Source organism: Leopardus geoffroyi, chromosome A1 (assembly GCF_018350155.1).
Source record: "Leopardus geoffroyi isolate Oge1 chromosome A1, O.geoffroyi_Oge1_pat1.0, whole genome shotgun sequence".
Classification (NCBI taxonomy): Eukaryota; Metazoa; Chordata; class Mammalia; order Carnivora; family Felidae; genus Leopardus; species Leopardus geoffroyi.
In genome coordinates, this window is record NC_059326.1 from 231,766,820 (window position 1) to 231,790,591 (window position 23,772).

Consider the following 23,772-nt stretch of genomic DNA (forward strand, 5'->3'; position numbering starts at 1 on the left):
TTTTTGAGAGAGAGAGAGAGAGAGAATGAGAATGAGAATGAGTTGGGGAGGGGCAGAGAGAGAGGGAGACACAGAATCCGAAGCAGGCTCCAGGCTCTGAGCTGTCAGCACAGAGCCCGATGCCAGGCTCGAACTCACAAACCGTGAGATCATGACCTGAGCCCAAGTCGGTCACTCAACCGACTGAGCCACCCAGGCGCCCCTATTCCAACTTTCTTGACATCTCACCTGGGCCACCATAGCAGCGTTATGACTCTGACCCCTTTTCTGTTCTATCCTCTGTAAGGTAAAATCCCAGCTCCCGCCATCACTTACAGGGTACTCTTGTTCCCCTCTGCCCAGCTTGCTAACTTGTTCTCCTCTGTCTCATGTACACTTACCACTGGCTGTGCTGGGACTCTCCTGCCCTAGGAGCATTGCACACACTCTTCTCCGTTTCTCAGGACTTCTCAACCTTGGCCCTGCTGACACTTGGGACTGCATAATTCTTTGTGGTGGGGGTCTGACATATGTATTATAGAGTGTTTAGTAGTGTTCCTGGCTTCTTCCAAGTAGACGTCAGTAGAATCCCCCCATGCCAAGTTTGACAACTAAAAATGGCTCCAGACGTTGTCAAAGTTCTCTTAGTTGGCGAAATCTCCCCTTAGTTGGCAAAATCAGCCCCTGCTCTACCCAAAATTACACCCACCCATCATCCCCTAACCTAGGGCCAGCATTAAAATGACTTAATAACTGCTATAGCATAGACTTCAACCAATCAGAATATATGCTGGCCCCAAGCATCCTTATTTTTGTCTGTAAAATGAAGATACTGATAATCCCCACCTTGTAGGCTTGTCATGAGAGCAGATGAGTTTAAGTGGATAAAGTGCTTATCCCAAGGCCTGCCGTGGAGGGAATGCTCCATAAGCACCCAATGTTCCTCTTGCCATCCTTATTATAATTGGCTCATTACTAGCCATGTCCAAAGCAGCCTCCTTGCTCATCTGTTATGCTTCATTGCTGCACTCTGGTTGTTCCTGAAGAACACTCACAGGTCGTAATTAATTTGTAATCATATCTGTTTTCATTTGTGTATTGGTCTATTACCTGACTTCCCTTGTAAATCCCACCAAGGCAGTGCATCAGGGTAGTTCACTGTTGTTAACAAGTAACTTCTACACCTCTGTGATTTCGCACAGTGGAGATGATTCACTTTTTCCCAATGTCTGTTCCATGTGACTCTTTGGGGCACAAGCCTTCCAGGGGCCCATTTGGGGTCTCCTCCTTCCTTTGCTGGGGCTCGCTGTGGGGTCCTCTGCCTCCATCTGGCAGACAGGGGAGGGAGACAGATGGAGGATTTCACGCGGAAGATTTTCAATGGACCTGGGCTGGGAACACCCGTCGTCACTTCCTGCCCCCATTCCACTGGCCGCTGCTCAGTCACATGGCCGCAGAGCTGCAAGGCAGGCTGGGAAACGTAGTCTGCCTGTGCCCAGCAGAGACAGGAAAGAGTGCGGGGAGCGTCGGGTCAGTCTGTTTACAGGCAGGCATTGCATCCGTGGGCTCAGCATCTACAACGGTGCTGGGCACAGAACTCATAACGAAAAATATTGGTGAATGAAATCAGTGAATGAATGAATATGTTTTAACCCATGTCAGTCTTTCCTGAGCATCCACATTGGAAAGGATTAATTTTTTTTCAGAGGGGCTGTAACATTTATAAACTTTATTATGTGCTGAAAAGCTTGTGGAAGGATAATTGAGTAGTTTAACACTCTTAGCTTTGCCAGTTAAGAGCCACCTAAACCTTGGGAAGACCACCTCCTTCTCCGTGTAGGGCCTTAGTTTCTCTACCTGCCCAGGGTCTTTCCTGAAGTGGGTAAGTGCTGTCTGTTTTTGTTTCAGATGTGATCACCAGGATAGCCTTGTTTACAAAAGAGACCTGAAATAAATGCTTCTAGATTGATTTTCTGACCAGCGTAGTTCCCTCTGACTGTCATGTTCCTCCGGGTCTGGTCTGCTCTCGGGGAGATACATTAAAAAGAAGGACTCCCGACCAGGACCAGGCAGATTGGAAAGACAAGAATGTTAAAACGCAGGCTGTCTCTCCCTGCCCCCTCCAAGGGCTGGCAACAGCGTGATTCAGGTGTGCGGTTACCATTTCAGATGGCTGGTCAACCAATATTGTGGTTTATATTGGAATTACAGGAAAGTCCTTGACAAGCTTTTTGTTATAGCTCTGAGACGGTTCGTGCAGAGAGGGTTGCCAAATTCAGCGGAAAAAAAAAATACAGGATGTCTATTGCATGGGACGTACCCTAAGTATGCAAAGAATTTTTCATTGTTCGTCTGAAATTCTAAGCAAACTGGGCACTCTCTATTTTATCTGGTAATCTTATTGGTGTGGACCCTCAGTCTTCAGCATTGGCCTGGCTCTGTCTCCTTCTCTGTCTCCATTCCTGATTAGTTTGAACAGTGGCAGAACTGACTGGAAAATTCTAGGATGTGTGAGTTTCCAGAGCAAGTCCCCCTCCTCCCTTATCACATGTGGGTTGGTTACTTGATGATTGACTTCAATGTTCACCCTATAGCTGCCTACTTCCATTTCAGTGGCTGGCTGGGCAGGTCATGCCATCTTTCTGTATGTTCTAGCTAGTGGGTCATTTACTTTCCAGCCCTAAGTAGAAGGGACTGTCGAGGCACCAGGGTGGCTTAGTTGGTTAAGCGTCCGACTCTTCATTTCAGGTCAGGTCGTGATCTCACGGTTCAGAGTTCGAGCCCTGCATTGGGCTCTACACTGACAGTGCAGAGCCTGCTTGGGATTCTCTCTCTCTCTCAGTCTCTTTCTGCCCCTCCCCTGCTTTTGCTCATGTGCTCTCTCTTTCAAATAAATAAATATACTTAAAAAAAAAAAGAAGAGACTGTCTTGGCCTCCCATTCATCTTGCTTTCCACCTGACCAAAATTACTCGGCCAAGTCCCTAACGATTGTATTTCCTTCTCCTCTATTAAAATTGGGGTCAACCTTAACATCTGTGAGCCATGTTCAGATTTAATTAAGATACACTTGGTTTGGTCCACAGCCACTTATAAATTTTAATTAAGCTGGATATATATTAAACTGAATTATTTTACAAGAGCCAGTGCATTTGATAAGAAATGTAATTATCTGTATTTGAAATGCTACAGTTTTATATTCTGAAATCCCGATTTTAAAAGAAAAGTCATTTTAGGTCAACTTTAGTCTTGAATAAGCATTGATGAATGAGGCCATTTCTGGCTTTGATTTCAATTCATATTAGTCTCCTTCTGTTATTAGAAAATATTCATTCATTCATTCAACAGTGAGGGTCTGTTTAGTACCAGGAACTATGTAAGTCATGATATTGGAAACTCACGTTTTAGATTCATCATGGTCTTCCTTTGGCCTTGCTTTTCGTCTTCACAGCCTTCATGAGTTGAGTTAGTTATCCGCTTAGGTATAAGTGGATTATCTTTTCATTACTCACGTACACATGTAACTCTATTAGTATCCAGAAAAACGTTTGGGTAAAAGGTGTCTAAACATCTCACTCAAAGAAGAAAAGATATCCTCTTTCTTTTTCCTTTCCTTTCCTTTCCTTTCCTTTCCTTCTTTCTTTTTTTTTAAAGTGAAGTCTGTGTCCGTTTAGGGAGGTGAGAGAAGGCTGTATAAAGAAGGGAAGATCTCTGGACTGAATTGTGTTTCCCTGCCCCCACCCACCAATTCATATCCTGAAGCCCCAACCCCCAATGTGACTGCATTTGGAGATAGCACACGCATCAGTTAGGAGGTAATTAAAATTAAGTGAGCTGAAATGTGGGGTCTTATGCTGAGAGGATTGGTGGTTTTATAAGAAGTGGAAGAGCCATCAGCCATCTCTCTTTCCCCACAAACACACCCACCAAGGAAAGGCCAGGTGAACAGAAAGAAAGAACAGAAAGGTGAACAGAAAAGAAATACCTCTTTGCCAGGAATAGATATCTTACCAAAACCCTACCATGCTGGCACTCTGATCTTGGACTTGTGGCCTCTGAAATGGTGACAGATTTCTGCTGTTCAGCCACCCAGTCTGTGGCATTGTGTTATGGTGGCCTGATCTGACTAATAAAGCGAGCCTGCATCTAACCCTTTGGATGCATAGAATTTCCATGGGCTTTGGCGTTCCGGCCTGGGAGGTGGGCAGCTCTTTTCTCCAGAGCGGTTTTGCCCTTTGCTGTAATAAATCCCGTGAAGTCAGCTACTTCCTGTTCCTGAGAACAGCACGGATCCATCTTAGAGTTGGCGGGACAACCCTTGACAGTGGAGCAAAGCTGACCAGCTTGTCCTTGGATTGACCTTGACTTCTTAACATAGCCTCCTGACTGATTGAACTTCACAGCCTGGACGCTTGTGATTTACAACACTCAAGACCTCCACAAAAAGATAAATGCAGAATTCAATTTATCAGTTCCTGCAGCTTGCTCCATTCCGTTAGGGGGAGTTTTTCCATTAGAAGAGCTAATAATCCCTTCCTTTTTTGTGTCCCATTGAGTCTCATATGTCAACAGATTTCAGAACATTAAAAAAAATCTCAAGTTCAGCTTAATATTTGATGTGACTTTTACACTGCTGAGCCGTGTCCCGCCCTAAAAGCATGGTTCTTGTCTTTCCCTTGGAGTCTCACCTTCCGTACCTCTTTGATGCACTAAAAATGCTCTCTGTGGATCAATGGCGAGTACCAGCCCTCCAGACATAGAGCTGTGACAGAAAATCAATGTGCGGTGTGGACAGTTGAGGAGAACCTTAAATAATGCCTTAAAAGGTCTGCACTCTGCAGTCCTCGATCCCAATGCCCGTAGAGACTGCCAGTAGGGGTCATACCTGCTAACGTGTGTATTCTTTCCTAGTGTGCAGGAGTTTAATAAAACCAGCAGATGAAAACTACGGTCAAGTCACAATTAAAAAGCCTTTGGATATAGATTATTCTGACACCTTTTTTACCCCTCCTGTCCCTATGGTGAGAATATTTAAAAAAATACTGAACTTGGCACTTTCCTTAAGTCACGCTGAGACCTAACGCATGCATCTCATTTTCTTTCTAAACGCCAGCACTTAGCAACTTTCACTTGCTGGCATCATCTCGTGCCAAGAACGGTGAGGATGCTCCGAGAGACCCAGTGGCTACTTTCTTCTGGTGTCAGATGAGAGGGGAAGGGGTAAGTGCCCCCATTTATTAGCTTCTTGTTATAGCATAAAGCATCATAAAACTGCCATCTGTAAAAGGACCTACGAAGGACCTTTAAGCTAAATGTCTGCAATTCCCAAGATACTCCAAAATAACCTGGAACAGCATGGACGCTAATGTACGCCAGATTTGGATTTCTTCTGGTGGAGTATCCCTTGGATAACATCCTCTGAGGTTTTTCTTGAATAAAATTTATGCCCAGAAAACTTTTTAGGGCCCTGTAATTGAAGAAGGATAGGCGGGATAGGAGGGTATACATTTCACAATAGTTTTTGTAGCTGTGTTTGTGAAAACAACAACGACAACAAAAACTGCAAGACAGGTGAGAAAGCCAAAGGGCACGGATGTGTTACTGAAGCACTGTGGCTAAGAGGACTTCCCTGCCTGGACTGCTTTGCTTGCAGCTACTGAGTGGTGTTATAAAGCTGCCGGAGGTTTGCAGCAATGTGCTATCACAGTTCAGTTTACAGGCGTTCAGGGGTGAGAACTAGATGTGAGATGTGCCTGGAGGTGGTGTACCTATTCAGAATGTGAGAGGGACATGGAAGATGGAGCAGAGGAGGAGATGTAGTTCTTTGGCCACAAGGAGGAGAGAGAGTGTGGCTTATGGCAGGGAGAGAGGGCTCTGAGAGCAGGTGGCTCTTTGTTAGCATTAGTGGAAAAGAGATGAGAGCTGTGACGAAATGTTTTTCCAGTTGAGAAATCACCCTCAGCCACAAACGTTTATCACTCGTAATGATTTAAGAAGGGAAGAGCCTCAGGTCACACGGGACTTTGAAGACAGACCTTCTGATGTTTTTTCTAGCACACGATGGCCCAATTTAAGCTCTAGAGCTGCTCTGATCAATATGGCAGCCACTGGCCGCTTGTGGCTAGTGTAAATTGTGTCAAATACACGTTGGATTTCAAAGATGTAATCAGAAAAAAGTACTACGCTTCTCAGCAATTCTTAAAAATATTGATTATAGGGGCACCCGGGTGGCTCCGTCGGTTATGCGTCGAATCTTGATTTTGGCTCAGGTCACGATCTCACGGTCATGAGTCTGAGCCCCGCATCCGGCTCAGCACTGACAGCACAGAGCCTGCTTGGGATTCTCTCTCTCCCTCTTTCTCTGTCCCTTCCCTGCCCACATTCTCTCCTCTCTCTCGAAATAACTAAATAAACATTTAAAAAAATATTGATTACATGTTGTAATGATATTTTGAATATATTGGGTTAATAAAGTTTTTATACAATTATTAAAATTAATTTCAATACAACCTTCTGGTTATAAGATGAAGTAAATCATGGAATGGAATGTGCAGCATGGTGACTACTTAATGACACCGTGTTGCATGTTTGGAAGTTGCAAAGAGAATAGATCTTAAGAGCCCTCATCATAAAGAAAAGAGCTGTAACCCTGCATGGTGAGTGATGTTAACTACATTTACACTGGTGATCACTGTCACAGTATATACGAATCCCAAATCATTATATTGTTGACCTGAAACTCACATAACATTCTCAGTAAGAAAATTAATTTCACCATTTTTTTTTTCACTTTCAAATGTGTGGGGTTGGGGCGCCTGGGTGGCTCAGTCAGTTGAGCGTCTGACTTCAGCTCAGGTCATGATCTCGAGGTTCATGAGTTTGAGCCCCCCGTTGGGCTCTGTGCCGACAGCTCAGAGCCTGGAACCTGCTTCGGATTCTGTGCCTCCCTCTCTCTTTGCTCCTCCCCTGCTCATGCTCTGCCTCTCTCTCTATCTCTCAAAAATAAATAAATGTTAAAAAAGAAAAAAGAAAAAAAAACCGCTGTCTGCAATTGCATGTAATAATGGCTGACCGTGGTTTAGAAAGGGCGCAGGAGAAGTAGAGTATGAGGGCCTGGAATCTGCGTGACGCGGTCCGAGATTGCTCGTAGCCTAATGCTAACGGTTCACAGTCTTTTCAGGGTGACTTCCCTGTGAGGTGGGCTGAGGTCTGACTCGGATCTGACCCTCTAGCAATAGGACGGCGCCCAGGGGGATGGGATCACAGCCCTCCAGGCCGGGTACTCATCCCTCCCTGCCCCGCGCTCCTGGAGATCCGCAGAATCCCGCCTTCTAACAGCAGTCTGACTTGGAGACGCAGTTGGACGCTCTCCCATCTACCCCCGGGAGAGACGATTCGTGTAAATCTAAATTCGTGGTTATCTAAACAAGAGACGCTGCGTTTTTAACCGCCGAGCTTTTGGAATTTGGAACTCAGGTGCCTCTGAAGCCACACAAGGCAAGTTCCATTGTCCCTGTTCTCTGGGCTTCTGATCGCTTGACATCCCATGTAAGCTGACTGATTGCTCCCGACTCACCCTAAGCCATACTTGATCTGTAGTAGGTGATATCGATGTGTTTTAGGCGGATAGAAAATCCAGGCTCTCAAAATGTCCCAGAGGCTCCTGTTTGCTTATTCGAGGTGGCTGGTGAAGGGACGATGGGCAGGACTGGAGAACTGGCTCTTAATGCACGGAAGTCCAGCCGCACTGCCCCCCAGTTGCATCCAACACCCTCTGTTGACTGAGAGCTAGGAGGATGGGAGCAGGAAGGGAGGGGGCTGGCGCATGAGAGGGTGGGAAAGAAAGGAGAGAAGTTTTCTTCTGAAGGAGGGATTTATAGAACAACTTTCTCTCTGTTCCCCCTGGGACCACTTCTCACCGAAATCTACCTGTTCAGTCTTGGGAATTTTTCGCAAAACTGAAAAGTTTCATTTGACCAATTGAGGGTTTTTTGGTGTGTGTATGTTTTCATCATTTTAGCAAGATAAAGCTAATCTCTTTAAACCTTTATTTAGAGAGAAGCCTTGAAATCGGGTATATGCAGAATTGAGATCTTACCCCCAGGAAATAACGCCCTAATCTCTCGTGAGTCACCATTCAGAATCGTGCAAATATTCTGCCGGTTGAGTTCTCCCAGCTGAGTGCCCAGAAGATATCTCTATTTGGTGAACCACCTTGGGGCTCCCCTGCTTCTCTTGTGAGGGCCCCCTCCTCCCGTCTGGGCCACCGTTGTGCGGATTACACGTCTCCTTCTACGCTTCTGCCTTCACAGAGGCCTTGTGGGAACCTCGTGGTGAAAGGTGCTTTGTAAAAAATAATACCACATAAATGGAAGATCATTATTACCAGATTAGCTTCTCTCTCCCAGACTAATCATTTCAGTCTCGCAAAATGAACCGCATTAGCCATCTGCTGGCCCAATTACCTAAATGATTCAAATTCTTTGAAACCTGGTCACACAGCTCCTCATTCTTCCCAACTCTCATTTTAGTGCTGCCAGCAGATTTTAGAGCCCCGGTGTCCTCGTCAGAGCCCCTTAGCTTTATGGTGAGTAATGGCACTCCTCAAGGTAGGCCGGTGACCCTCTGGCAGCTGAAGGCGGTGGCCATCTTGCTTCAGTGTCCAATCTATCACTTGCCTTGTTTTTAACATACTGGGTTTTTTTTGTGTTTTTTTTTTTTTTCTGTATCACCTTCCTCTTAAAAGTGTGCATGGAGTCTTTTTGGAAAATCAAAGAAAGTGGAATGATGCCTGCCTTCTATATTTCTTTCTTTCTTTCTTTCTTTCTTTCTTTCTTTCTTTCTTTTTTAATTTTTTTTAATGTTTATTTATTTTTGAGATAGAGAGACACAGAGCATGAACAGGGGAAGGGCAGGGAGAGAGGGAGACACAGAATCTGAAACAGGCTCCAGGCTCTGAGCTGTCAGCACAGAGCCCGACGCGGGGCTCGAACTCACGGACCGCGAGATCGTGACCTGAGCCGAAGTCAGATGCTTAACTGACTGAGCCACCCAGGCGCCCCTATTTTTCTTTATTAACTTGGTTGTAGGTGGATAATTTTTGGCCTCTTGGCCATACTGTCTAAAAACTAAATTCTAGAAAGTTAGTTGAGGATGATCTGTTTTACGTTTACACTCTTGGTTTTCTTTTGGTTTGCCCAGTTTTTTTCCATGTTATTTATCGTACCGTCTTTAAAAATGACTCTCTTTCCAGATTACCTCTCTAACAGAACTTGAAATTTGTGTTCTAAATTTCCATGATTTGTTTAATTTACGGGTTTGTGTGTGTGTGTGTGTGTGTGTGTGTGTGTGTATATATATGTATATATATATATGTGTGTGTATATATATATATATATATATATATATATATATTTATATGGTTTAAATCAATTGAGTTAATCTCGACATTGGAAGTTGAAGCCTGGAATCATGGTGTAACCAAGGGAACCCCCCGCTCTTAGCACAGGGCATGTGCAGGTGCAAATGGCACCAAGTACGTTGGTATTGGCTTTTCCGGCAGCCACTAATTTCACACATTGACGTTGCCAGGGACTCTCTCTATCCTGCAGCTATTCCGTTTCTCACTCTGCTTTACTTCTTAATATAAACTTTTGATTTGAAACCAAAGTAAAGCCAATCGTTTATGACCCGTGCTATATGGCAGTTATAGGTTTAATACCTGTGGAAGATACATACACACACACACGCACAAACACACACACAAATACATACGACTGCATGTTCTAGTCCCATAGTCAAATAACAGTGAAAACCTTAAAGATCAGTTAAAGGTATCAAAACACTTTATTATTATTATTATTTTTTTTCAACATTTATTTATTTTTGGGACAGAGAAAGACAGAGCATGAACGGGGGAGGGGCAGAGAGAGAGGGAGACACAGAATCGGAAACAGGCTCCAGGCTCTGAGCCCTCAGCCCAGAGCCTGATGCGGGGGCTCGAACTCACGGACCGCGAGATCGTGACCTGGCTGAAGTCGGACGCTTAACCGACTGTGCCACCCAGGTGCCCCAAAACACTTTATTATTAATTGGAGTATTGGTTGTGCAAACAGTAAGTACCACAAGAAATCTGAGAAGAGAGAGGTCACTTAAAAATATTTTTTTAAATCTTATTTATTTTTGAGAGAGAGAGACAGAGTGTGAGCAGGGGAGGAGCAGCGAGAGAGGGAGACACAGAATCCGAAGCAGCTCCAGGCTCCGAGCTGTCAGCACAGAGCCTGATGTGGGACTTGAACCCACGAACTGTGAGATCATGACCTGAGCCGAAGTTGGACGCTCAACTGACTGAGCCACCCAGGCGCCCCGAGGTCACTTTTAAAGAATTAATTTTGGGGGGAGCCTGGGTGGCTCAGTCAGTCTGACTTCAGCTCAGGTCATGATCTCACGGTTCATGAGTTCAAGCCCCGCATCCGACTCTGTGCTGACAGCTCAGAGCCTGGAGCCTGCTTCGGATTCTGTGTCTCCCCTGCTCTCTGCCCCTCCCCCACTCACACTCTGTCTCTCTTTCTGTCTCTCAAAAGTAAAAAGAAAACATTAAAACAATTTTTTAAAAAATAATTTTTCAAAATGAAAATGTGGGTTTTTTTAATGCTCACAGACATAATATATTCTCATAAACAGAATGTAAAGATATACACAGAAATTACAGCTACTGACAATTTAGAATACAGACCTCTGGGTTTTTTCTTCTATTATAGTTTATTAGTTATTGTTTGCTTTATAAGAAACCATCCCCAAACTTAGTAGCTTGAAATACCAACCATTTCCTTAGCTCATGATTCTTCAGGTCGGCAATTTGTACTGAGTTCAGCTGGGCAGTTCTGGCAGTCAGGTCTCACGTGACCTCACAGTCAACTGATGGACTGGCCTTGACCAGCACAGGGAGGACATCTGGGGCCTTTTTTGCAGTGACTTCTTCTTACCCCGGCAGCCTAGCCTGGGCTGGCTCACACGGCATCCTCAGGTTTCAAAGGCAAACTGCATGCGAACACTTTCCAGGTCCTTGCTTACGTCACATTTACTGCTGTCGCACTGGTCAAAACCAAGTTAAATGGGCACCTAGTGTCACTGTGAAAGGGACCGTGGAAGAGCAACGGATACAGGGAGGCCTGAGCGGATCGGACATACTGCGATCAGGCCACCACAACTAAACCTACCTTGTCGTGATATTTTAACAAAATGAGATTCTGTTATACGTGCTATGTTGGTCAGGGTTCTCTAACCAATAGGCTGTATCTATATCTCTGTCTACGTATGGAGAGAGAGCTACAGATACATCAATATAGATAGATACACAGATACAGATCTATTATAAGGAATTGTCTCATGCAGCTATGGAATTTGGCAAGTCTCGAGACCTGCAGGATGAGTCGGCAAGCTGGAGACCCCGGAGAGCTGACGGTTTAGTTCCAGAGTGAGTCTGAAGACCTGAGGATCACCACGGCCGCTGATACAGCTCCAGGCTGAAGGCTGGCAGGCTAAAAAGCAGGAAGAGCTCATGTTTCAGTTTGAGTCTGAAGGCAAGAAAAACATCAGCGTCTCAGTCTGAAGGCAGGCGGGTGGGAAGAATTTCCTCTTACCAGAGGACTTTCAGCCTTTTTGTGCTATTTAGGTCTTCAACTGATTAAATAGGGCCCACCCACATTAAGGATGGCAAATCAGCTTTACTGGATCTCTTGATTTAAATGTTTTTCTCATCTGAAATAACACAAAACAAAACCCACTTTCACAGACTCAAACATGCAAAATAAGGTTTGACCAAATATTTGGGCACTCCATGGCCCACTTAAGTTGACACGTAAAATTAACCGTTACGCATGTTTTTGTTTTTGTCTCTGTTTGAGTTTAAATATATGTCAAGGACATTTTTTCATGTCAGTAAATAGAGATGATGATCATCCTTTTTTTTAAGTTTACTTATTTTTGAGAGAGAGAGAGAGAGAGAGAGAGAGAGAGAGAGAGAGAACAAGTGGGGGAGGGGCAGAGAGAAAGAGAGAGAGAGAGAGAGAGAGAGAGAATCTCAAGCAGGCTCTGCACTGTCAGCGCAGAGCCTGACATGGGGCCTGAACCGATGAACTGTGAGATCATGACCTGAGCCAAAATCGGATGCTTAACTGACCGAGCCACCCAGGTGCCCCTAAGGATGGCCCTTGTGCGAGTGCCCCTGATCATCTCTGATGGCTGCATAGCATATTACTATTTGACGCACATCACTTATGTCCATTTTCTTGACAAACGCTTGGGTTATTTTTTACACTTCACTACTATATTCGCGTAATGAAGTTTGATTCATATCGCTAAATTGTCCGCTAAATAATTTGTACACTCTCGGCAGCAAGCATAGGACTGACTGTAACACCTTCAGCGACACTAAATGTGTATTCTTTCGGCAAATACATATTCAGCATCTACCACGTGCTAAACACTGTGCAAGGAGCGAGGTATGCAGTAGTGAGCAGAACAGGCTAGGTCCCTGCCCTCAGGAGGCATCCATTCTACGGGGAAAGACCCACAGGAAACAAACAAAAACATAGCCTGGTAAGGTAACCACAGCACGTGATAGGTGAGTGAAGGAAATAAATGGTGTAACATTATATAAGCATAGAGCGGTAGAGGGGACTACTGTAGACAGGGCTATCTAAAAGATAGAAGGAGAATTCACTTCAGTCTTGAGGCAGAAAGGAGGATACTATGAAGGTGGGGTTTGCACCGGATCTTGAAGTACACAAGATGGAAATGGGTCGGACGTTTGGTATGAAGCGTTATGGAGGTTTTGCATGACCCAAATTGTCACAACCCAGGAGCCACTGGAGGGAAATGGGCCAATCGGTTTCTTAAACCAAGTTTGGAGGACTCAGCTGGGTGTTTTTTTCCAGTTCACACCGAATGCCAAGCTGTCTGAGATGTGCAGGTTGAAGTAACAGAACCTGAATGTACCACGTCTTTCTTTTTCCAATGCCACTTAATAACTTGGTTTGACTGCTCTGAATTTGGATATTAATAAAGCCAAATTTTCAGGGCGCCTGAGTGGTTCAGTCAGTTAAGCATCCAACTTCAGCTCATGTCATGCTCTCATGGTTTATGAGGTCGAGCCCTGCATCGGGTTCTCAGCTGTCATCACAGAGCCCTCCTCGGATCCTCTGTTCCCCCCTCTGTCCCTAGCCCTCTCACACTCTCTCTGTCTCTCAAAATAAATAAACATTAAAAAAATAAAGTCAAATTTTCTAGGTGGTGATTTTATTTCTTAGTTCATTTCTTAGTTTATTTCTTAGAACAACAGAGGTCACAGTAGTCTCTCTCAAAGGATAGAGATGGATGTTTGTTCACAGCTCTCCCACCACAGACCTCAGGGCTACATTGCTTAATGTCATGGTGTTTGTAATCACCTGAGATTTCATCTTTCAAACAACTGTTTTTCAAAAACCTGTTCCTGCAATTAAGCTGCAGTACCACCAGGAGGCAGTATTGGGATGCACCCAAGGGCAGGATATAAGAAATTGGCCGTTCATTATATTATAAAAGCTAATCTTACTTTTTAAATTTGAATTTAACATTAATCTGCCAAATGTGTAATTACTCTAGAGTGTCTTTGTAAAATAAATAGAAGTCTAAGCTGCAATTTGGTGGCTATTTTTCTTATTAGCCATGTGCTTTATAGAGATTGTGATTAAAATGCCTCTTGTAATTCACCATGAATATTGCACAGTAAAAGCCCAATGAGCGCTCATAGCAGACCTGCATTTCAAATTGCCGGTGGCCTCAGGCTGGCCAAGGCCGGTGTTGACGTGGATGCTTGGGACACATCTGCTTATCTGCATCAAGTTTGGGTTTTTCAAGTAGCAAAACCCAGAAGGAAAAGTAAATCTGTAGGACACCTTTCCTGACAAATGTGAAGTCCTTAGAAATTTCCCAATTACAAGTTTTCTGAATTTACCTGTTTATTTTGTTATGTTTTTACAACAGCTCATGGCTCATTTTCACCTTCTGGTATCCCCTTGGTTATTTCTCCTCTTTAACTACACCCGAGCAGAACCTGATCTGCATTGATGCTCTTTTACTTTTCCAATAAGCTGCATCAAGAGCTTAATATAGAAACATAGGATAGTCAGATTACTTTTAAAAACCGTTTTGTTAAGTTTCTCAGGATCCACATAAGAGTGAAAACATATGGTATCTGTCCTTCTCTGGATGACATAGTTCACTTAGCATCACCCTCTCCAGTTCCATCCATGTGGCTACAAAAGGCCAGATTTCATTCTTTCTCATTGCCAAGTAGTATTCCATTGTGTATATCAACCACAATTTCTTTCCCATTCATCAGTGGATGGACATTTCGGCTCTTTCCATCATTTGGCTACTGTTGAGAGTGCTGCTATAAACATTGGGGTACAAGTGCCCCTATGCTTCAGCACTCCTGTATCCCTTGGGTAAATTCCTAGTGGTGCTACCTGAGAAACTTAACAGAAGACCATGGGGGAGGGGAAGGGGAAAAAAAAGTTAGGGAGGGAGGCAAACCATAAGAGACTCTTAAAAACTGAGAACAAACTGAGGGTTGATGGGGGGTGGGAGGGAGGGGAAAGTGGGCGATGGGCATTGAGGAGGGCACCTGTTGGGATGAGCACTGGGTGTTGTATGGAAACCAACTCGATAATAAATTTCATATTTTAAAAAATAAATTTAAAAAATAACCGTTTTGTTCAGAGATTACTAGAGCTCTTATGTAGAGCAGACCATTTCAACAAAATTAAAGTCGTGAGAAAGAGGTTAAAACTGGATTTTACTACAGTCCTTTCAAAGAGTCAGTATCACCAACTGACTCTCCTGAACCTCCAGTGTGTTTTGAGCTGATGGCAGGAAGCTGGGGTTCAAGGAGAGTCTTGGCAGCGAGAAGAGGGTTTGTCAGAACAATGAGAAGGTTGAGGCTGGGTTGCCAGCACCAGTGGGATCACTTGGGCCAAGGGCAGCAAAGACAGAGGGCGCCCGTGGGGCCAGTTGGGTATGAGCTGCCGTGGGGCTCAGCTTCCCCTACAGACACACGTTTACCTGGGCCCCTGCCTGGGTCACGTTGGTCTCAGGTGAGATCCTGCAATCCGATAAGAGCTTGTTTACAACAGCAGGTGGTCATGTTTACCTGGGCCCCTGCCTGGGTCACATGGTCCCTGCTGTGAAGGACTCTTCGGTCTGTTGGTTCCACCACCTACCCGGATCTGTATCCTGCTGTGGCACGCAGGTCCCGCCCTCTCCGTGCTCCTGCTCCAGATCCTTCCATACCCTTTTGCCCGTCTCTGCCCCCCCTGCATGTCCAAGCGGCAGCCCCCTTTCCGGACGAGTCATCCCAAACCTCCATCAGAATAGAGAAGTAGAACAAAGCTCTCGTCGTGCTGTTTCAGCTGCTCAGATGGGAAGACGCCCTTTTTTGTTCATCCTTGCGACGTCTAAGGGCACACTTTGTCTTCTCAACGAGGCCGGGAGCTGGCGGTCTCAGGAGGAACAGTTGCGGAGAAGGGCTGAGGGCTGAGCGGGACGGTCCCAGCACGGCATCCTGTCTCAGGTCCCACCGCTGGAGCCGCACGCGTTGCTGGCCTGGTTCAAGAAGCCATTCCAAAGACACCATTCCACAGAAAGGAAAATCAGTAAGTAATTTCTTTCCCCCGTGTCGCTCCATGGGTGACAAGGACACATACACCCACCCGCGACCGTGAGGGAGTGTACCCGGAGCGAAAGGCGTGGCTCTAAATGAAAATCAAGACAGATGGCAGAGGCAAAGAGGCCAGATCAGATGGACGCTGATGTGCAGGGAGCCCTTTTTCATGAGCATTTAATTTCGGTTCACCCGGGCACTTTGCGCCCCGGCGTGTGTTGCCGGGGCCGTAATTCCATTTACAGAGGGACAGGGTGGAATGTTTTTCAGGGTGAAGGGTGAGTCTCGAATCTCTTGAATCTGAATCTATCCCGTGGCCTCCTCATCTTTCCCAGTTTGGAGAGTACTCTACAGAAATTGCAAGTACGTGATGAAATGTGAGTGCCGACGGAAGAGAATTCCTCCTGTGCTTTCGAAGTGAAGCTCACCGCAGCTGTAATCTATCATTTCTTGCTTCCAGAGCGTTGCCACTGAAATGGAGCTGATTCAGCGTCGTTGGAGGAAACAGTAGCAACATCACGTTGAAGAAGCTTCGTGGTTTTGTGGCTGATCTATGCTTATTTCTTTGAGGCTTTCTGAAATAAGTATTGTAGACAAAGCTCTTTATTCTGTTCTTTCAATGGCTGGAAAACTATTCAGCCCTAAAACGGTTCTTAATGCTTTGGTGAGAGGTCATTCCAGATACAGCTGACCTTGAACGATGCGGGGGTCAGGAGTGCCAAAAACACTCCCCTACCCGCTGCAGTTGAAAATCCCCACGTAACTTTTGACCGCCCCCCCCCCAAACTTAACTGCTAATAGCCTACTGTTGACCGGAAGCTTCACCGATAACGTTAATAGTCGATGAACATATGTTTTGTATGCTTTCTGTATTATAGACTGAGTCAGCTGGAGAAAAGAAAATGTTATGAAGCAAATCATAAGGAAGAAAAAATACATTTAGAGTCCTGTTCTGTAGCTATTGGAAAAAATCCACTTACAAGTGGATCTGGGCAGTTCAAACCCGTATCATTTAAGAGTCATCTGTAGTGCCTCGACTATTTTTGACACTAGGAAACATTATTTTTCTAGGCAAGGTAGCAAACTTATTTTCTTTCTGACTTGCCTTTTGCAGTAGGTGTTGAAATGCAGATGTAACAATATTGCCAATTATATCAAGATGATGAAGCAATGGAAAGGTTCTAGAAACAACCCTTGATCCATTAATAGAATTAATGGTCCCATTATGTCATCTAACAAGTTTTATTTTCCTCTGTGTGCTGAGAAGCATGAAATTATCATGTAAATAATGTCACATCTGTGCAAACAATTTGCAAGGTGCTCTCCAAATTCAAATTTAAGCTGTCATTTCTCTTTGTTTGTTAACTGTTTTACGCCCTGAAGTTTTTTTCCACCTCACATGAGAACTGCATAGTGATTTTTCATTCAACCCTCCTGCTTGCATGTCAGGAACCTGTGTGTCTTAAAGGATCTGGAGAAACTGCAGTTCGGAATTCACATTCCGTGAGCAAGAGGCTTGTGTGAATATCCTTTAGTATTCCTAGCTGGCTCCATAACCCTTTTAAAGGTCATTTAATTTCTCTTTTTGCATTTGCCAAGTTTGTTTTTATGTCTTCATGCTTGTGTGATGAGGGTCCCTGTAGTCTTTTAGCTTCTGGATTATTCTCTGTGGACTCCCCATTAGATAACTTTGCATGCCGAGGCTGGCAGTGATTGAAAGAAAGAAATCACTAGAATCATGGCCATCCTGGTTCCTCAAGCAGCCTCTTAATTCTGGTGCTTACCTCCAAATCTTACATGCTGGAGGTTAACACTTAATGGGATCCCATAATCTGGCTGTTGTTGAGAGCCTAAATGTCCGTCAACTGAGGAATGGATAAAGAAGATGCGGTTTATATATACAATGGAATACCACTTGGCAATGAGAAAGAATGAAATCGTGCCATTTGGAGCAACGTGGATGGAACTGGAGGGTATTGTGCTAAGTGAAATAAGTTAGTCAGAGAAGGACAGATATCATATGTTTTCACTCATGTGTGGAACTTGAGAAACTTAACAGAAGATCATGGGGGAAGGGAAGGGGAAAAAATAGTTACAAACAGAAAGGGAGGGAGGCAAATCATAAGAGACTCTTAAACACAGAGAACAAACTGAGGGTGGATGGTGGGGGTGGGGGAGAGGGGAAAGTGGTTGATGGGCATTGAGGGGGGCACTCGTTGGGATGAGCACTGGGCGTTGTATGAAAGTGATGAACCACGGGAATCTACCCCAAAAGCCAAGAGCACACTTTACGCACTGTATGTTAGCCAATTTGACAATAAATTACATTTAAAAAAACTTAATGGAGGGGCGCCTGGGTGGCACAGTCGGTTAAGCGTCCGACTTCGGCTCAGGTCACGATCTCACAGTTCGTGAGTTCGAGCCGCGTTGGGCTCAGTCCTGACAGCTCAGAGCCTGGAGCCTGTTTTGGCTGCTGTGTCGCCCTCTCTCTCTCTGTGCCTCCCCCACTCATTCTCTCTCTCTCTCTCTGTCTCTCTGCCTCTCAAAGATAAAGACACGTAATAAAAAAAATTTAGGAAAAAACTTAATGGGATTCATTTTCAAAGAAATGAAGTTTCTGGACGTTGTGTATTTTGGTGTGGGCATTTGCTATTGTAGACACTTCACACACACACACACACACACACACACACGCACACACACACACACCATCGCTGGGAACTTGTGTTAATTGGTGATGCAAACCCAAACTATCCCACAGAGAACTGAGTACATTCCAAACCTTCCAGACACGCTAAGCACACGTTTTACATCATTTCATTAAATTTGGGCCTACCCACTCAGCGCTGTAGTTTTGTTAGCCCGATGGTTATTTCCTTTTTTTTTTTTTTTTAAATTTTTTTTTTCAACGTTTATTTATTTTTGGGACAGAGAGAGACAGAGCATGAACGGGGGAGGGGCAGAGAGAGAGGGAGACACAGAATCAGAAACAGGCTCCAGGCTCTGAGCCATCAGCCCAGAGCCCGACGCGGGGCTCGAACTCACGGACCGCGAGATCGTGACCTGGCTGAAGTCAGATGCTTAACCGACTGCGCCACCCAGGCGCCCCCCGACGGTTATTTCTAAGGTACCTTTTGTTCTGCATTCAGATTGTCTTCAGTAAGTGTGCTATTAAGGTTTTGCAAAGCAGAACCATCGGTCTTGCTACGATGCTGTTCCATTGGGCACTCTGTGCAGCACCAAACTGATTGCAAATCCAGTTTTAACATCTGAAGGACGTGAGGGCTGGGAAATATTTTCTCCTGCCACTTGGGTTTGGGCAGAACAAGATAATTTCTTGCCCTCTGCTCCATGCTGCATTATTAAAGAGGCTGTTGTTAGCAGAGGCTTTGTAAGAGTGTGAATGGTGTGTGCGTGCGTGTGGATGGTGTGCGTGTGGGTGCGTGTTGGGGGGAGGGGTGGAAGGAGACACCAGGCTCAGATACGAAGGCTGACGACCGTGTGAAGTTGCTACAATTTACAGCGTCCTATCTCAACAGCTATGTCTGATGAGGATGTGGCTGGGATTCTGCTTCTGTAAATGTTGGATATTTGGATATTTGCTTGCTCTCCTTTAGCATGACTTAAAACTCCTAGAAACGATCCTACCGCTTACTGGCCGTTCAAGGGCAGCGGTCTCCAGGTGACTGTGGCGGCCAGTTTGGTAAAATGGCCTGTGTTAAACATGGATTTTACATCGTGGGTAACGAGACCTGCCCAGGTAACTGACTGCGTACCTTTCACTCAGGCTCACCTGAACGGAGAGCTGGTCAGGGCTGCTCCGTGACGGTGAGCGGGCCGTGGCTTCTCACTCGGGGCTTTTTGTCGCCCCTGTGGGCGCCTCTGGGTGAAACCCTGCAGCCCAGGGCACGTTCACGGAGGCCTCGCGGTGGAATGTTACCGTGGCTTACAGTAAAAGCGGGCTCCTTGGAATTACCGGGGTTGTTGATCCATCCCGGATTGACCTGGTGTTGACACACCATCCAAGCATGGAGTGATCTCAAAGACCACCGGAACGGGTGGCATTTGTCCTTGTGACAGATCGTCGAGAAAATGAAAGACTCTGGTGTAGCTCATTTTCCGTCACCTTTGGATCACTTGCAAATCTGCCCCAGGCAGGCGTCTCGGGAGCTGTCTGAAAAATTGCAGTTGTACACTCAACAGCATGCGACCGTCCTGCGGAGCCCTGGTCCTCAGGGACGGGCAGTTGTAGAGTGTGGCTCTCCTGGTCCTCCCTGGGGGCAGAAGGACTTCGGGGAGACGAACTCTCAGAGAAATGCCTCACCTGTGTCAAAGTCACAAAGAGAAATGAATGCCTGTTTCCTCTTCCTTAATCTCTCCGTACTCATTCAGTCATTACTGCAGGAACGACAGTGAGTTCTAGGGACACAAAAACACTGTTTTTCCGGGAACCAACCAGAGAATTTTCTTAAAATGTAAGATCATCTATTCTCTAATACAGCCTCTGGAAATGGAACAGCGTGTGCATTTAGGTGTATGGTTTGTTTATCGTTATTTTATCCCAGCAGGTGTTGACTGAGGATCCACCCTGTACCAGGTTCTATTCTAGCTCCTGAGATCAGAGCCTTGAACACAGGAGAGTGTGAGGTCCTAGCCTCACTCTGCTGACATTCTAGAAGGGAGAGAGATGGTAAAAAAGCAAAACATGAACGATAGAATCACCCTCAGCATAGACGCCAGGAGGAAAAGGAAAGGAGGAGTAGCTGAGAGTGAGGGGGGCCCTCCTGTGGACGGGGCCAGGGACAGGCTCCCTAGCACGGAGAGATGTGAGCCCTTCTGAGCGTCCCGAGGGAGAAGCGTGGCAGGTGCTTAGCGAGGAACACCGGGGCCCGCGGAGGCACGTGCTCGGCTCCCGAACTCGTTATTCTTTTCAAATCCCAACCTGTAGTGAGTAGATCTCCTCCTCTTTGTCAGCTCCCAGGCAGCCTTTGGAGAAAATGCCCCTGAAGTTTCAAATCTTGACTTCAGTGTTCCCCGTCCTGCTTGTACCCGAGGTCGGAAAGGTCTCGCGCGAAATTTTGTCTTCGTTTCTTTTGAAATTAAAGAAGGCAGTAAAAATCACGTCTTGGCCAACGATCCTGGTCTGTGACCCCACGTGTGACTTGCACTGGCTGGGTGGGGATAAGCCCGGGACCCTCCAGGGTCACTCTTCTTCTATTAAATGGGAGAGTTGTTTGAGAGGGATTTTTAGGTCCCCAAGAATTATGTGCGTCTCCCCACGTGAGCCCCTGTGCGTCTCCCCATGTGGCCACTGTGGGTCTCTCCACGTGAGCCTGGGCGCCCCTCCCCACATCAGTGTGTGCTTCTCCATGTGAACTGTGTGCAGTTTCCACGTGCGCCTATGCTCTCTTTTTGCCACCTTGTGTGCACTCCCCACGTGAGCTTCTGTCCATTCTCTTGGAATCTTATGGGCACTGCTCCCTGTGTCTGTGGATGCTTACAGGTCCTCTCCCCGGTTAAGCCCTGGTGTACTCCCCTCTTACCGGATTATGGCCTTTTCCTCCTGCAGGCCTGTGCGTGTTCTTACCTTGCACATCTTGAAGGCCTGTAACTGTGATTGCTGGGGTCCCAAGGCCTGCGGGAGCCCAAGAGGTGCACTGCCTTTGATGGTTCTTCTCTAGGACTTCCATCCAAGTGAGATAGCCTCGGGCCTGGAGACCAGGGGTTGACCATGGGGATCATCCATGGACAGGGCATTCCTGGGCCCACAGTGGGCCTTCTCGCTGGTTCCTCTTGGAACCTGCACAGCTCCACAAGACCATGTAAGCACGGAACTACAGGAGAGGGAGCCCACTCTGGAAGGAGAGGGTCCCGCGATCCGTCCCATCCCCTGACTTGGCCCACGGTGGGCGTTCACTAAATTCTGCTGCTGAGGATGACCCTGAGTTTGCTGCGTCACACATAGCTCTGAAGTGTTCTTCACTGGACGATGGTATCTGGCCAAGAGTTAGAGGTGATTGAGGGTTAGTTACGCCCCCCAAACTTTCCTACTAATTTGTAGTGAAAGCAAGTCTCAGGCTAGATTCACCACCTACAGAAAGCAGCGAGGAACAGGTCATATGACGTACGGTATGAGCCTGATAAAGTCTCTGTCTCTATCCTTCCAGGTGACTCTTGCCCATCTTGCCGGAAGGCTCAATGACACGTGTGTGAAAGTTCTCCTGCGACAGAGCGCTGCCGTCCTACCAGGCTTCCGGCACCCAGAGCCCTCTGACTCGGCTGCTGCAAGTAGGACCTTTTAGGGTTAAGCCTTGGTGCTGTCTCTACGGGTGGGGGCTCAGGCCACGAATACATTCTTCCAACTCAAAGGCATTTTGCAGACGTGAGAGATGATTAGGAGTCTCTCTCCCTTTACAGACGCACAGATGTTAACGTTGTAGTGACTCAAAAGAAGTCCCATTTTCTGACAACCTTCTTTTCAAAAACATAGGTAAGCTGAGTTGCAAGAATATGCTTTCCTCTCACTCACTCACCCTCCCTGGAGACTCTCTAGTTACTTTCCTTAATGACTGAAATGTGTTATGATTGAAAATGTCACTCATCCTAGCCTGCGTGAGAGGCGGGTTCTCTTTTTGGACCATATCTGGTGGGTCGCTGTGGGAAGGATGATTGAGAAGAATATAGATGAGAAAGTGTGTCCACGGAGGTGTGTGTGTGGGGGGGGGAGGGGGGGTTGCAGTAGAATCAGCATGCTTCCTGGAAGTGGAGGCAGGTTTGGGCGGGAGGCCCTGGGCCTAACGTGTTACCTTTCCCTCGTGGCGCTCACCCCTGCAGGACGGTGGGTGTACAGAGCTTGCAAAGTGGAAAAGGAGGCGCAGCCTATGTTAAAGAGAAAATGACCCCCGAGTAGAGACAGCAGTAATGATCTATCTGAGAATTCCCGGGGGGGGGGGGGCGGTCATGCTCACCACCAGGCCTCAGTTCTGCTGAGAGCCAGAGCCAGAGTCAGAGTCAGAGAGTCAGAGGGAGCGAGAGAGAGAATCCCAAGCAGGTTCCACACTCAGTGTGGAGCCTGGTGCGGGGCTCAATCCCATGACCCTGGGATCGTGACCTGAGCCACAACCAAGAGTCAGACGCTCAGCGGACGGAGCCACCTGGGTGCCCCAGGTTACTCTTCTTCTTAAGCAGCGACTTTCATCTCTTCCCCGGACGTGGCTTCTGTTGGGGGGCCCTGCCCAGATCCCCAGGCCGCTATGGCATGCAGTGGGCGAGAGCCACTGAGCTAGTGGGAAGCTCAGTGAGATCTCACTGAGCGAGAGCCAGCACCTAGTGGGAAGCTGGGCAGCCTGTGGAAGCTGGAAGAGGCAAAACCAGAAGGAAGGCAGCCTTGCCATCCCCTTGGTTTTAGCCCAGAGTGGTGCATCTTGGACAGAACCACAAGAAAATGAATTTTGTTGTCTTGAGCCACTGTGCTTGTGGCAATTTGTTATAGCAGCAATAGGAATGAGAAGAGACAACAGTATAAGAAATGAGGACACATATGGGGCAGTGGTGATTGGCCCAGGCTTAGGGTGGAGGGAGAAGAGCCTGGTCTGTGGATCCCAAGGCCAAGAAGCCTGCGTCTGCCTTGAGGTGGTGCCCCTGGGGAGCTGGCCAGGCCCTGCAGGGGAGTGGCTGCAGGGTGGGATCTGGGCACTGGGACTCTGGGCTACCCTGGCTCGCAAGTCAGAGACCCGAGATCAGAAGGGGTTCTCGGCCATGTCTTGTACTTGAAAAGTCCTGCACTAGACCCAGGGCCCTCTTCTCCAATCCCAGTTTGCAGTAGCCCCTCCATCTAGTGCCACAAGACAGAAATCTAGAAAGCACTCTCCCTGCAGCCCCTCTTCATGGATGGATCCGCATGCCTAGTCCATCCAAATATATTAATTCCGTCTGGCTCTGACCTTCCTCTTTGATTTCATCTGCTGTTGTCCTCACGGCCACTTCTGTTTGTCGCAAAGACCAAATTGATGTTCACATTAGGGTTTGTATTTTCCTTGTTGTGGGGTCTTCTTTCTCTTGGCTTGCTCCTGTTTGTTTCTTGGGTTTGCA

General features: G+C 46.5%; 1 protein-coding gene and 1 long non-coding RNA gene across 3 annotated transcripts in view; both read left to right on the plus strand.

Annotated features, from left to right (window-relative positions):
* ATPSCKMT (ATP synthase c subunit lysine N-methyltransferase) overlaps window positions 1-16,424 on the plus strand; it is a 249,332-nt gene extending 232,908 nt beyond the window's left edge. Inside the window, exons 7-10 of one of the 2 annotated variants that reach the window (XR_006702532.1) lie at window positions 4,890-5,198; window positions 15,431-15,673; window positions 15,952-16,044; window positions 16,142-16,424. The gene's annotated coding sequence lies outside the window, so the exon portion shown is untranslated. Of the gene's footprint in view, window positions 1-4,889; window positions 5,199-11,372; window positions 11,703-15,430; window positions 15,674-15,951; window positions 16,045-16,141 lie in introns of those variants that run through there. The other variant, XR_006702533.1, reaches the window with a different exon arrangement.
* Window positions 16,425-21,793: 5,369 nt separating this feature from the next.
* The window catches only part of LOC123578878, an 89,153-nt gene continuing 87,174 nt past the window's right edge, over window positions 21,794-23,772 (plus strand). Inside the window, exon 1 of the long non-coding RNA XR_006702547.1 lies at window positions 21,794-21,969. This is a non-coding gene — a long non-coding RNA (uncharacterized LOC123578878). The remainder of the gene's footprint in view (window positions 21,970-23,772) is intronic.